The 14079-nt window shown below is 55.8% G+C and overlaps 1 protein-coding gene across 2 annotated transcripts in view; it reads left to right on the top strand.

The window, feature by feature from the left end:
- The first annotated feature begins 6995 nt into the window (after positions 1-6995).
- RPH3AL (rabphilin 3A like (without C2 domains)) overlaps positions 6996-14079 on the top strand; it is a 127644-nt gene continuing 120560 nt past the window's right edge. For both annotated transcript variants that reach the window (XM_054709082.1, XM_028155026.2), the window contains exon 1: positions 6996-7019. The gene's annotated coding sequence lies outside the window, so the exon portion shown is untranslated. The remainder of the gene's footprint in view (positions 7020-14079) is intronic.

Raw genomic sequence — 14079 nt, 5'->3', positions numbered from 1 at the left:
CCTCATCTAGTGTGTTTGGCTACCAGAGCAGACAAAGGCAGCACAGAGAAGGGCAGGAGGGCCCAGTGATGTGCCTTTGGCTGAGGGACAAAACCTTTATCTCCCATCGTCAGCATTGGAACAAAATCTTTCAGACCTGGGCCTGAACCATGCAGGAGCTGGGGCTCCAGAGGGAGACATTGACAATGAAGAGGCCAGGGGCTTGGAGACCTCCTTCGGCTGACCCAAGGCCCACAGGCGAGGAAGCCCAGTGGGGACTCAAGTGGGCAGCCCCCAGCTGCACTCCCAGGGGAGGCTGCCATGTCCCGGTTACTTGTGTGGAGGCTCGCTTCTGAGGGTAGGGGTTCCGGCCAAAAGCACTTCGAGGAAAGAGCAAAGTTCCTTCCGTCCCCACACTTGCATGGGCTCTGGAAGCAGACCGCTTGGGTTTGACTCCTAGTTCTGCTGCTGATTTGCTGTGCTTGGAACTTCAGACAAACAGGAAAATGGCCTGGGTGCAGTCCTCTCGATGAGACATTCTCAGCTGGGCTGGGCTCACGCCCCGAGGTGTGCCGCTGTGGTATGTGGAGTGTTTGCACTAAAGGCAATTCTAGCCACGGGCTCCACAGAAACGTCCGCCCCGCCCTTAACGCTCTAGAACTCGAATTAGGGACCTGGCCCACAGTAACAGATGATCAGAGATGACCTCTTTTGACGTATCTATACCTCAGGGCAAACTTCCATTTACCCAACATCTGCTGCTCTCATCCACCTGCAATGAGCCCAAGGCACTAGCTCAGGAAGTCTTATTTGCTCATGTTCCCTTTTTGTCTTTGAACCTCTCTTGCATGTGGGCTCCCTGGCTCTCTCATGTATGCAGGGTTTCCATACATATGCATGCATTACATTTGGTTATTTGCTCTTGTTGATCTGCCTCATGTCTATTTGGTTATTTTTTTAAAAATATATTTTATTGATTTCTTACAGAGAGGAAGGGAGAGGGATAGAGAGCTGGAAACATCGATGAGAGAGAAACATCGACCAGCTGTCTCCTGCACCCCCCCCCCCCCACCGGGATGTGCCTGCAACCAAGGTACATGCCCTTGACCGGAATCGAACCCGGGACCCTTCAGTCCGCAGGCCGACGCTCTATCCACTGAGCCAAACCGGTTTCGGCATCTCTATTTGGCTATTAGACCAGCCAAAAGAACCTCGAGGGTAGGGTTCTTCCTTCCACACTTGCATGGGTTCTGGAAGCAGACTGCTTGGGTTTGACTCCTAGTCCTGCTACTTGTTTGCTGAGTGACCGTGTGCAATTAACCGTTCTGTGCCTCAACCTTCTCTTCTTTCAATAGTCGGTTTGGCTCAGTGGCTAGAGCGTTGGCCCGTGGACTGAAGGGTTCCAGGTTCAATTCCGGTCAAGGGCACATACCTCAGTTGCAGGTTCGATCCCTGGTCTTGGTCAGGGTGCGTGTGGGAGGCAACAAATCGATGTGTCTCTCTCACATCGACGTTTCTCTCTGTCTCTCCCCTTCCCTTTCACTCTCTAAAAATCACTGGGAAAATATGCTCAGGTGAGGATTAACAATAAATAAATAAATAGTCATGATAGCCCAGCCAGTGTGGCTCAGTGGTTGAACATCAACCCATGGACCAGGAGATCATGGTTCGATTCATGGTCAGGCCACATGCCTGGGTTGCCAGCTCGATCCCCAATAGGGGGTGTGCTAGAGGCAGCTGGTCAATGATTCTCTCTCATCATTGATGTTTCTGTCATCCAACTCTCCCTCTCCCTTCCTCTCTCTGAAATAAATAAAAAACATCATAGTCATGATAATGCATACCTCCACTGTAGGGTTAAGAGGATTGAATGAATTATTATTTGAAAGCATTTAGCATAGTTCCTGGTGCATCTATAATGTCATATTTTGTTTTGTTCTGCTGTGCTTTGAACTTCAGACTAACAGACCAAACGGCCTGGGTGCAGTGTTAGTGATGAGACATTCTCAGCTCCTGGCTGATCCCGCGGGTGACATCTGTCCCTGGAAAACACGGATTTCACAACACATTATGCACTTTGCGAAAGCCCATGAGAGTGACACCTGTCTCTCTGGGGGCATTGAAATGACACCTGTCATTCACCCGATAGCCCCGAATGACAGCCCCCACCAGGCCCTGGGCCTCCTTCAGGCCCCCACAGCCTGGTAAGTAAGCTTAGCTGTTCCAACCCCTGGTCCCCTCGCCTGTGAAATGGGGACAATGACAGTACCTGAGACAGTACATAGAAAGTGACTACACAGGGTCCGTGCGCTCCTTGAGTGTAATGATCTGTTATCCATGTCTCAGCCATCTCTGCCCGTCTCTTCACACTGCAAATCCCAGGAACTGGGACCCACCCACCTCAGATTCTGTTTGCATAGCCCCTTCCTCACAGCAGCTGTACGTGCTGCACAGGTGAGGAAGCTGGGGCCTCTCGATGCTAATGGATTGTGTCTACACTTCAGGCTATTTCCAGAACTCCAAGATAGAAGTCTCTTCCTGTTTTCGTTTTTTGCTAATTTGTGCTGCTGTTTCCCTGCCTAAGCAAGGGGAGGTCCTGGATCCAGGCCTGGCTGGATGACAGCTGAACAAGGGCCCTCATGCTTGCCTTTGTGGGCTGCTATGGCACGTTGAGTCCGAGGCTGTTGGTTCTGAGGTGGGGACTCCAACACTCCGTCTCACCAGGAACATTCCTGGAAAGTGTTAAAGAAAAACAAAGATGGACACTGGTTAATGGTGGGAAAGACAGATTTTATTCAGTACTTCTGCAGCAGTAGGAAAAAGAGACTTCTTTTTTAAAATATTGATGAGAGAGAGAGAGACTGATTTGTTATTCCACTTATTTATGCATTTGTTTCTTCTTGTATGTGCCCTGACCGGGGATCGAACCCACAACCCTGGCATATGGGGATGCTGCTCTAGCCCACTGAGCTACCTGGCCAAGAGACCTCTTTCGTATTGAACTGAGCTTGACTCTGATCTGTGTAGAGGTGACTTGGCCTTTTTTGTTGTTGTTGTTAATCCTCACCTGAGGATATTTTTCCACTGATCTTTAGAGAGAGTGGAGAGGAGAGGGAGAGACAGAAAGAAACATCGATGTGAGAGAGATTCATCGATTGGTTGCTTCCCACTCATGCCCCGATCAGGGCCAGGGATGGAGCCTGCAACCAAGGTACATGCCCTTGACTGGAATGGAAACGGGGACCCTTCACTCCGTAGGCTGGCAATTTATCTACTGAGCCAAACCGGCTAGGACGTGGCTTGGCCTTTTAAAGAGAGAACGAGGGAGCGGGAAAGGGAAGCAAGTAGGGGCTCCAGCGCTGTCAAGACAGTGAAAAATCACAAAAACTGTGTAAGTGGTTAACGTCAATGTGATGGCCGTCTGTGTCTGGTGGCTGGCACGTACCCGGGTTGGGCTCCTACCCTCCCACAGTGACTGGGACACAGGCGTGCTGTCCTCCCTGACAATTCCGCTCGGAAGGATGGCTCCCAGGGCCTTCAGAAATGCACTCCTGGGTCCTGGGAGATACATGGAGGCAGGATAGTTAGATGGTTTTTATTTTGTTTGTGTTTTAATATTTATTTTTATTTATTTCAGACAGGAAGGGAGAGGAAGAGAGCGATAGAAACATCAATGATGAGAGAGAATCATTGATCGGCTGCATTCTGCATGCCTCCCATTGGGGCTCTAGCCTGCAACCTGGGCACGTGCCCTGACTGGGAATCGAACCGTGACCTCCTGGTTCATAGGTCAACGCTCAACCACTGAGCCACACCAGCTGGGCGGCTAGTTAGATGTTAGGAGAATTTTTTTTTTTGACAAGTGGAAAAAGGGAAACTGAGGCAAATGGTTATGCTGTCGGTGGCAGGAATGGCACCAGGTGCCTGACCGGTGGGGTCAGACCGAGCCTGGGTTCAGCAACCTGGGTACTTGGGTTCCGGCTGGGAAAGAGTTCAGAGCCAAGATACAAACTGTAAGAGAACATTGATTTATAGAATCCCAGAGGCAGAAGAAGTAAGTCCTATCAGGAATGGGCTTAGGAAACAAGTTATAGAGGTAAAGGAAGGACCCTGGGAGGGTGGGAGAGAGGAAGCTCATGGTAACACGCCGGGGGGTGGGAGGGGGAAGGGAGGGAAAGGGCCAGGGAAGGCAGGGGCGTGCCCCCAGGAGGGAGAGCACCTCGGGTCCTCTGTCCTAAGGGTTTTAAGGGCGGAGATTTTAGGGGAGGTCCCAGAGGAAGATCAATAGAATATTCAGCAGTTTTCCAGGAGCGTCCTTTCAGGGTTGTGGTCTCCACGGATTGACTGGCCGGCACCAGGGCAGGGGTCATTATCCGGGCAGGGGGTCATTATTCAATGCCGCTGGGCAGCCGTGGTCACTGGTCTGGTTTTGCTCTTTTCTGGGCCCGGAGCTGCGGTAGGACCCAGGCCTAGGTGTTACCTCTAGGGAGGAAAGGTAGGCGGTCCAAACCTCCACATGCTACGGTCAGCATAGGGACACCCTCGGGCGAAGTCCCCTCCGACAGCTGTCCATTGGCAGGCATCGGGGGCGTTCTACCCTGGGGACCTTCTCCAGCAGGCCCTTGCTCTGCTCATGTCTGTCTAACCGCCTTCCACAGTGAGACAAATAGGGCCAAGCAAGCCAAGCAACGTATAGTCAGCCAGCGAATCCCAAGACCTTCCCTTCCCTAACCAAGGATGCGCGGGAGCTAACAGTTCACACCTCTCCTCCCTAACCAGAGAGTCCACAGCTTAAATGGCCCTGGTCAGGGAGATCGGCAGCAGAGACCCAGTTAGTGCCCTTAGCACCAGCCAAACCCAAGGATGGATGAAGTCAGGGGAATAAGTAACAAACAATCCAATTAGAGTCAAGCAAATCCGAGACAGAGCCAAAGCTGGCCAGCGAATGACTGCTCCCTCCACGCACTCATTTCGGCTCGTCAGCCTCCTTAAGAACACACACCTGGAAAGCTGAGGAACCTTCTGCTGAAACCCTCCCGGGTGTTCTGTCTGCCAAACAGCGATGAAAGCCCTCCAGACAAAGGGTGCCTGTAGGAACTCTCCGGAGCACATCCACCCTTACCTCAGGCACGAGTTTCTCCTCGTCCCCAGCTTTAATAAACACTTCAAATCACCTGGACTCCTGTTGTGAAATCTTTCCTGCACAACCTCGGGAGCCCACACCCTCCTGCCGGCCCGAGGCGGACTTGGCCCGGGTCCCGCCCTGTGACACCGGGAAAGAATTTACAACATTAAGTTTTAAAAAACGAATGCTCTAAGAAAATGGAGGTCAGGGGCCTACCAGCCGATCTTGGCTGGAACAGATGATACATTCTTTGGGAAGCTTTGCGTTTTTCTCAGATAGGAACCCGAGGCGGGGCTGGGTCATCACCGGGCCGCGGTGGCCTTAGGCTGCTAGGAACAGTGTTAGGTTGTGTGTTCAAGCCTCTGTGTGTTGAGGGGCGGACAGAAGCGTTTGTGTTGAGTAGCAGTTCCTGTAGGCCGAGGTGACAGCCTCGTGGAGAAGGGGGCTCAGAGAAAACCGACTAAAATTTGGCCCAGGAGAGAGTCTTTGTCAAAAGGAAGGTACAGCCAATGAGGCTGTTCCTGTTGAGGTTGTTAGAGGCTCAAAAATGAGCAATATGGTTGTTCCAATGTTCTACACATGGAAAAACAAACAAACAAACAAACCAACCAAAAAACAAAGGCAACATGGGATCAGGTTGGCATCTGTAGAAAGAGAACAGACAGATTCCCTCCTCAGGGGCATCCTGACTGTGGGCGGAAAGGGGCACCGTTGGTGGGAATCGGAATCCCTGGGAGAACAAGTTGAAGGTGATCCCAGGCCCCACCTCCAGAGTCAATACGAGGGCCTGTGGCTCTGCACGTTGGATAATTCCTCAGGTGCGTCTGACACAGAGGCCCCAGGGCCACATTCGAGAAGCTGGTTTTAGAGTATAAACATCAGGGCCGCTGCCATCCTGGACGCTCAGTGGGTCAAAGTGTCCTCCCAATAACCCAAGGTTTTGGGTTCCATCCCTGGTCAGGGCACATGAATGAATGAGTACGTGGAACAATAAATTGATCTCTCTCTCTCTCTCTCTCTTTCTTCTCTCTCTAAAATAAATCAATAAATTTTAAAAATATTTTTTTAAAAGTATAAACATCTCTCAGACAGACACACACAACTAGAATCCTTCTCAGCCAGACACCCACAGCAATGACCTCGTAATGACCTCTTGCGAGAAACCCGGCCGTCACCATGCCTCCTGGGCCCTGCCTCCTGTTGCTACTTATTTCTCATGGACCCACTTATCTCTAGGCTGCAACCTTGTAGCCATGGCTGGCTGCATGCTCATTACTCAGCTGGCTCTATGGCGCCCAGACCTTCACCTTGGCCTGCAGGTCACTCCCAGGCCTCCTGGTGTGTCCGGGGCCTGAGAGCACATTCTCAGTCTCACCTCCTTCCTGGGGTCCAGGGCCTGTCTTTGAAGCTATGATCCCCAGCCTCAGGGAATAAGCAGACAAGAGCACTCCATGGGGTGGAGCGGGCTAACTTCCTTTGGCCTGCTGTGGGCTGTTAATGAGGAAATGCGATGGGCCCAGAAGCAAAGGGCACACCTCACCCCAGATCTCGTTTCTGACACTATTCCCCAGGGAAAGGAAGCTGGGCCGTGCAGAGAAAGGGCTGATTCTAGGACTAGGCTTGCCCTTGAGGACCCTTGTAGGGCTAGAAAGCAAGGACTTGAAGCTGCTTAAGGAAAAGATAGTGTTGTGTGTTATCCAACAATAAGAAGGGGCCTTGGAGGCCCGTCCTTGCCCGGGACAGCCATTCGGAGGGGCCCCGCCTACCAGGTGACCCTAGGCCGGGCTTCTCCCGCCCGGGCCGCAGGTTCCAGGTGGGAGAAGGGCGGGGCGAGGCGGGACGGGCGCCTGGGTCCCCGCGGCCGCCGCCAGAGGGCAGCCAGGGAGCGCGCCAGGCGGCCGGGCCGAACCCGCAGGTAAGTCTGGCTCAAGTGGGGCCGCCCCCCACGCCACCCCCTTTTCGGGGCCCAGTCTCCGAGGGCTGGGGAGTGCGTTCGGCTCCGCGGCTGGGGCCCAGCGGGCGCGCAGGGCGGCCCGAACGCGGTGGACGGAACTAGGAGCTCTCTGCGCCCCGGGAAGGCGCGAGCCCGGGGCGGCGGGGCGCGGGCGGCGCCTGGGCCCGGCCCCCCCACCCCGGGGCGGTTGGGGCTTTGGGTCCGGGCTGCAGCCCGGCCGGGCCCGGCTGGGGAGCCCGTGGTGTGCCCCGAGGTGGGAGCGGCGGGAGTGGCCGAGTGGGGGAGGGGCGCGGGCGGGCGCGGGCGGCCTCGGACACCAGGCGGCGCTGGGGCGAGCGCGCGGGCGGGCGAGTCAACAGGTGCGCCGTTTGCCGGGCGCCGCCGGGCGCACGTGGGGAGGGAGCGCCGGGGTGCTGCCCGCCGGCCTGGCCTTTGGTGAGGATCGGCACCGGGCGCCGAGGGGGGCCCTGGGCATTTGAGCTTCCGCCCACGGTTCGGTGCCCAGGAGTGTGAGAGTGCGGGATGGAGGGGTTTCTCACTGGCCCGGACTCCCCCGGTCACCCCGCCTACCCCTCGCAGCCTGAGAACCGTGCCCCGGATTTGTTTTCCAGCCCTCCCTGCAGTCAGGCCCACCTCTGTCTTTCCCAGGCAGAAAGAAGGCTTGGAGGTGATGCTGGAACCCACCCTGGGCACCTCGCCACGAAGGCTCTGGGCTCACAAGGGTGCCCGTGACACCTGCGTTGTTCAGGTGGAAGCTGGTAGGAGGGCTCCGCCGGGAAGGCTGAGTTTGACCCCTGCTGCCTGGCTGCTCAGAGGCTGAGGACCAGATCTCCCCCCCCCCCCCCAGGGGTGGTCTGTTACGCCCCACCCCACAGGTTGCCCCAGGAGAGGTGCGATGTGGAAGGGGGAGAGGTTCAGGGTGGAGGGCATTCCTGTTAAAGATCAGATTACCTATGAGGCTGTGGGGAACCTTGGGTCCTCCCAGCAGTCTGGAGGAGTCAGGGGGTGTCCCTGGCCACCCTGGTAATGTAACCAGACAACCAAGGGGTCCCGGCTGCCTGTCACTGCTTGAGCCAATTGAGCAGAGACAGGGTTGAATCATATAGGAGCGTTTGTTCCAAAAATGCTGGCAGCATGGGAGAGCAGCAGATCATTCACAAAAATCTGCTCTGCACCCCACCCGTAAGCCAGCTGCTTCTGTTGGGTAGAAGGACAGAGATTACGTGGGAAAGTAGGAACTACAGGCCTGGGAAAGTAGGCGTGGGATAATCATTGCAGGTTACAGTCATGCGGGCTAGGGGGGCCGAGGGGTTGCCTCTGGGCACCCTGGGACCAGATTACAGGCAATAGAGGCGGGGGGTGTTGTAAAGAGCAGGTGCCTCCAGGACTAGATTGTTTCAGCCACGAGGTTGTAAATCTTTCCATCATGACCGGCAGTTCTCGGGACAGGAGGATGGACTGCATTGCGATGTTAGCTCCCATGTCCCAGGGCGTGCACCTCTCAGCCAGGTTAGAACAGAACAGCACCATCCTCCATCCTGGTTGACAGAGCATGATTAATATTTCTTATCATTGAGCTGGTCCCCAATATTCTATTTCTGCCCCTAACTTTAAGAGCATTGGCAGAGCCAGGGCTGCAGTCTGGTCTCTGCCCCTCCCCACCCCCACGCCGAGAGAGATTGTGCCCTTCCCCAGGTCTCCATGTCCCTCCATCCTCCTCTGACTTCCCCTGGCCTCCCATCTTTTTTTTTTTTTTTTTTGGGGGGGGGGGGTGGTAAACATGCATGGGAGCCATAGTTTCCTCTCCTCTTTCCTCACATTTCCCCACCAAGTGCTCTGCCCCTGCTGCCTGCCTCGGCTCCACGCCCCCCCCCCCTTCACCCTCCGCAGCCAGGCTGCTGGCCCCCCCACTTTGCTGAAACTGCTTCCCTGAAAGTCATCTTGTTTCCTGACGCTGCTGTGTCCGCTGGTCCAGCTGCCTGGGAAGCGGACCCCGGGTGCATGCGTCCCCTGTGCAGCCGTCCCCGCTGTGGTTTCTGGGCCATCCCTCCCTCCTGGCTTTGTTCCTATTCCTCCCTTTCCCTTCTCCTCTTCTGACCCCTCTTCCCTCTTTTCTGGGGCCTTTTGTGAGGCCTTGTGTTTCGCTCCTCAGGGAGCTCCCTCTCTGGGGTTCAGCTCACGTCCTGGCTCCTTGGGTGCCCAGCGACACCCCAGACGCAGCATGTCCAAGGCTGCCTGTCTCCTCCTGGGCAGCTGCCCGCACTTTCCCAGCAGTAGGTGCCCCCCTCCTCTGTCACACGCACTTCTCCCTGAGTGTCGCTGCCTCTCCTGGCCTTGAACACCGCAGGCCGGGGTTCAGAGCCCCTCGGCTGGAGGGTCCTCTCCAGCCCCCACCACCCTTCTGTCACGTCGCCTCTGGTCTCCTGATCCTTGGCTACTGTGTTTACCCGGTCGCTGGAACCTCTCCCCTAAGAAGGTTTCATAAGCCCGGGGTTTCCTCCCACCCAGAGCCAGCTCATCCTCTGCCTCAGGTGGCCTCCCGCTTCAGAACCAGCTTCCTGTTCTGCATCGACTTCCCTCGCGCCCATGGCCGGGCTGCAGCCCTTCCCCTTGGGGACCCAGCTCCGATGCCATTTCCCTCCCCGCTGCACGGGGGCTCCTTTCGTGGCCTCCCCACTCCCCCTGGCACCCTTACAGCTGCCTGCCTGCCGGTCGCAGGTCCCTTTGTGTCCCCGAAGCCTCTTGCCGTCCTCCGGGTCCCCGAGGATGAGTGCCCTGTAGGCTCTTGATATAGGCGTTCCCTCCTCGCCCAAACCTCCAAGAATACCCCCCATCACCCTTCAGAGTGTGGTTCCAACCCCACCTTCCCTGCTGGACGGTTCCAGCCTCCCGGGTCCCATTGCTCCGCACTCCCGCTGGGCTTGCCGACGGCTTCATCACCGCTTGGGCCACCCAAGTTAATACTTTGTTCCCTGCAGTTAGCTCCCAGTCAGGTGGTGGGTGTGAGAGTTACTGTGCCAGCTCTTCATTACAGCGGCGGTTTATTGAGGGGCAGGGCGTGTGCCGATTTTCCAGGCCTTCCCTCCTGCGTGCGTGTTATCTCCCGGCGCCCAGAGGGGCAGGCGCTATGCTTATTGCCGTCATCCTGCCCCGGAGGACACAGGCCCCGAGGGGTCCACGGCACCTGTAGGTGGCAGAGCAGAGGTTGGAACTCAAGTCTGACTCCTGAGGCTGCTTTTCGATAGGAGGATTTGCTCTTCCGGGTCCTCTCGGCCCCTGGGCCAGGGGTGTGGGACAGCCTGGTCGTTTGGTCCGCCGGTTGCTTGGGAGTCTGCTGGACTCCGGGAGAGGACTTTGTCACTGAACAGATGGTTAATGCTGAGGCCAGGGACTCAGGGACGCTGTGACATCCACAGATGGTTAATGGTGGGACCAGTGACATTTGTCCCGTAGGCCCGGCCTCATGCGTGTGTGTGTGTGTGTGTGTGTGTGTGTGTGTCTGTCTGTCTGTCTGTCTTAAGTAAGAGTTGTGGAACAGAGAATCCCTAGGGGCCCTCAGGTCATTTCTGTCCCTGAAGGAACTCTCAAATGCTTCTTTTGGTAAGTAAAACCCACCCTCCCACCCCAGCTCACTCTTCAACTAAGTTTCTCGAAGGAGCTGTCCTTCCCTTCCCGCCACAGGTCACTGTCATATGAAAATGAGTCCCTGCTGTGAAATACAGTTGCCATGGCAACCGATAGTGTGAGGCCCCGGTCTCTGGCTCTTAAGTCCCTGCACTGCATGCTTCAAGGGGCTTTTTCCATCTTTGTCACCTAAAAAAAAATGAGCTAGTCCACTTCGCTCTCCTCTGCATAGACACTTGAATCACTTGTTTTTTTTTCAGGCAGCAATTCCTGGGCTCTGCCGGTGCCCCAGCAGCCTGCATGGGCTGCAGCGCCCCATTAGTCATGACCCCGGGATGGTGCCCCTGGTTTAGGTCACATTTGGGATGAAATCCAGTGCCCTGTGGGTAGGAGGGCAGGAGCCATGGCCGCCAGGCACCCTGTGACTGCGGGGCGGAGGAGACGGAGCAGGCTGATGTGACAGGGAGGGCTTTAGGTGCAGCTCTGCTCCAGGTGGAGGCGGTGGAATTGTCTGCAGTTTCTGTCTCCTGTGCGAGGGCCTTGCTCGGCTGTTTCGGCAGAGGCCACCCCGAGGTGGGTGCCCGGATGCTGGGAAAGACTGGGTGCCCTTGGCAGTAATCATACCCATTGACATTGATGGGTGCTTACTAAGTGCAGGTGCTGTTTCCATAGGTAATCCTCAGCCAGATGGACTTAGAAGTACTCTCTCTATTCCCACATTACAGGAGAGGAAACGTGCACAGAGAGGTGAGGTGCTGGCCCTCGGACACACAGCGACCAGGTGGGAAGAGAGGGTTTTAGTCTTAGGCAGTCTGACTCCTGTGGCCAACAATGCTCTTACATGATTGGGAGGGTCATGTTTAGTTGAAGAGATGGGGCAGATTGGCTTTCTCCAGACTTGAGGCTTAAGGCAGTGGTTTCTAACTTTGTTTCCAACTTTTGCCCTGGTCAGGTAGCTCAGTTGGTTAGAACAGGGGTCGGCAAACTCATCAGTCAACAGAGCCAAAGATCAACAGGACAACGATTGAAATCTCTTTGGAGAGCCAAGTTTTTTAAACTTAAACTTCTTCTAACGCCACCTCTTCAAAATAGACGCGCCCAGGCCGTGGCATTTTGTGGAAGAGCCACACTCAAGGGGCCAAAGAGCCGCATGTGGCTCGCGAGCCGCAGTTTGCCGACCACTGGGTTAGAACATTGTCCCGATACACCAAGCTTGTAGGGTTCGATCCCTGGTCGGGGCACATACAAGAATCAACCAATGAATGCATACGTAAGTGGAACAACAAATTGAAGTTTCTCTCTCCCTCCCTCCCCTTTCCTCTTTCTCTCTAAAACCAATACATTTAAAAAACTAGTTTTTAATTCTGTGTACCTTCTCCTGGGCAAAAGGCTGCAGTGAAAAGGCATGTACCAGAGTGCTCAGAGTGGCACTGTTTGTAATAGACGAGAACTGGAAATCACCCAACATCCACTGGCAGGCGAGTGAACAGATAAACTGGGGTGAGTGCACACAATAGAACACAGTGAGAAGGAACAGTGTACAGCCACACGGGACAACACGGGTGAATAGAACACAGTGAGAAGGAACAGTGTACAGCCACACGGGACAACACGGGTGAATAGAACACAGTGAGAAGGAACAGTGTACAGCCACACGGGACAACACGGGTGAATAGAACACAGTGAGAAGGAACATGTACAGCCACACGGGACAACACGGGCGAATCGCGCCAGCGCCGTTGAGCACAGGGGCCAGGTGAACAGGAGCACGCACTGTCTGACTGCATTCCGGCACCGTGCACGCGGGCCCGGGGAACCTCAGGGGCTGGCCGTCGGAGCAGGGGGCTCCCGGAGGCACCAGGAAGGCGCCGGGAGGCCGGCCGTGTTTGGTTCCGTTATCTGGGTGTTGGTCCTGGAGGTTGTTTATCTCCTCAAAATTCACCGATTTGGGTACATGGACTTCTCTCTGTGTGGATGTGTCACACTCCAGTCCAATGGGCTGCAACAGGGAAAAGGCAGCAGGGGCCCTGAACCCAGGACATGGATATACACACTCCATTCCTGTATGGGGGCCACGTTATTTTTTTTCTGTCTTTTCTGGGAATATGTTCTAAGAATCCTGAAACACTAAGCAGAAAGGATATGTGCACCCTATGTTCCTAGGAGTGTTATTTACAATAGCTAAGATTTTTAAAAATATATATATTATCATTGGTTTCAGAGAGGAAGGGAGAAGGAGGGAGAGAAACATTAACGCTGAGAGAGAGCCATCCATCGGCTGCCTCCTGCACGCCCCGCACTGGGGATTGAGCCCACAGCTGGGGCATGTGCCCTGCCGGGGAATTGAACCAGCAGCCTTCTGGTGCATGGGTGGAGGGCCAACCTACTGAGCCACACCGGCCACGGCCCGGGGCCACATTCTTGACTTCACCCGACCTGGAATCTCAGGTTGCTTGCGAGAGGCAGGAGGTGACCTGAGGGTGGGCACGAGGTTCTGGGAGGAGACAGCTCTGAGGATGTGGGCGCAGGGCCACGCCAGGTCTGGTCTCCTCCTGCCTCCCCCCCCCCGCCCCCACTCTGTTCCTCGGCTCCGTTGGGTTAGGTTTTGCCCAGTCTGTGAGGTCGGCCTTTTCTCGCTGCTGTGAGGCCTGGCGTCGGGGAGGTGATGTGCTTGTTGGGAGACGTAGGTTGGCCTGGAGAAAGGCAGAACACGGATAGAATACAGATCCGCCCAGCTACCCTCCACCTCCCGGCAGCCGCGAGCTGCCTGCCCAACACCCCGTTTCCGGGGCCGCGCCAGCCTGGGAAGTCAGCAGCGTCCTGGGGAGAGCGGCCCTTTCGCGGGCAGCTGTGTGCGGCTAAAAATACCGGCGCCTTACATAAGGTCTCAGTGACGTGTGAGCACCTTACGTAAACGCACGTGGTCAGTCAGGGACAGTTCATCAGCTGGTGCCGCAGTGACCCTCGTGGGACCAATCCGACGTTGGTGGTGGGTGCACCGGGTGAGGAGGGGGAACGATGGTGAGTCTCCAGCCCGGCCCGAGTCCCCCAGCTGTGCTCCTGCCGAACGGACCTGCTGGTGCATTTTCACCTTGGGGTCTGGTCCACCCAGGCGGTTAAGTTCACGGCAGGGTTTGTAACGTTTCCTCTTGTTCGGCCCCCACCCCCTTCTCACTCCCTCATCCTCTGGTTCGCAGAGATGCACCATCTTGGGGTAGAAAGGCCTCCTCCCCATTCAGAAGTCCCCTCCATGAGCAGCCAGGGGGGCGGTCATCGGCCTGTGCTTGGACGCTGCCAGGGACAGGGCAGCCCATCTCCTGGTCGGACGATGACGTGAATAGTCAGGAAAAGGCTGGAACAAAAGCAAGGCCCCGAAGATGCCAGGTGGGCCAAATGC

Source organism: Eptesicus fuscus, chromosome 20, assembly GCF_027574615.1.
Source record: "Eptesicus fuscus isolate TK198812 chromosome 20, DD_ASM_mEF_20220401, whole genome shotgun sequence".
Taxonomy (NCBI): Eukaryota; Metazoa; Chordata; class Mammalia; order Chiroptera; family Vespertilionidae; genus Eptesicus; species Eptesicus fuscus.
This window is presented reverse-complemented; position numbering and strand designations above follow the sequence as displayed.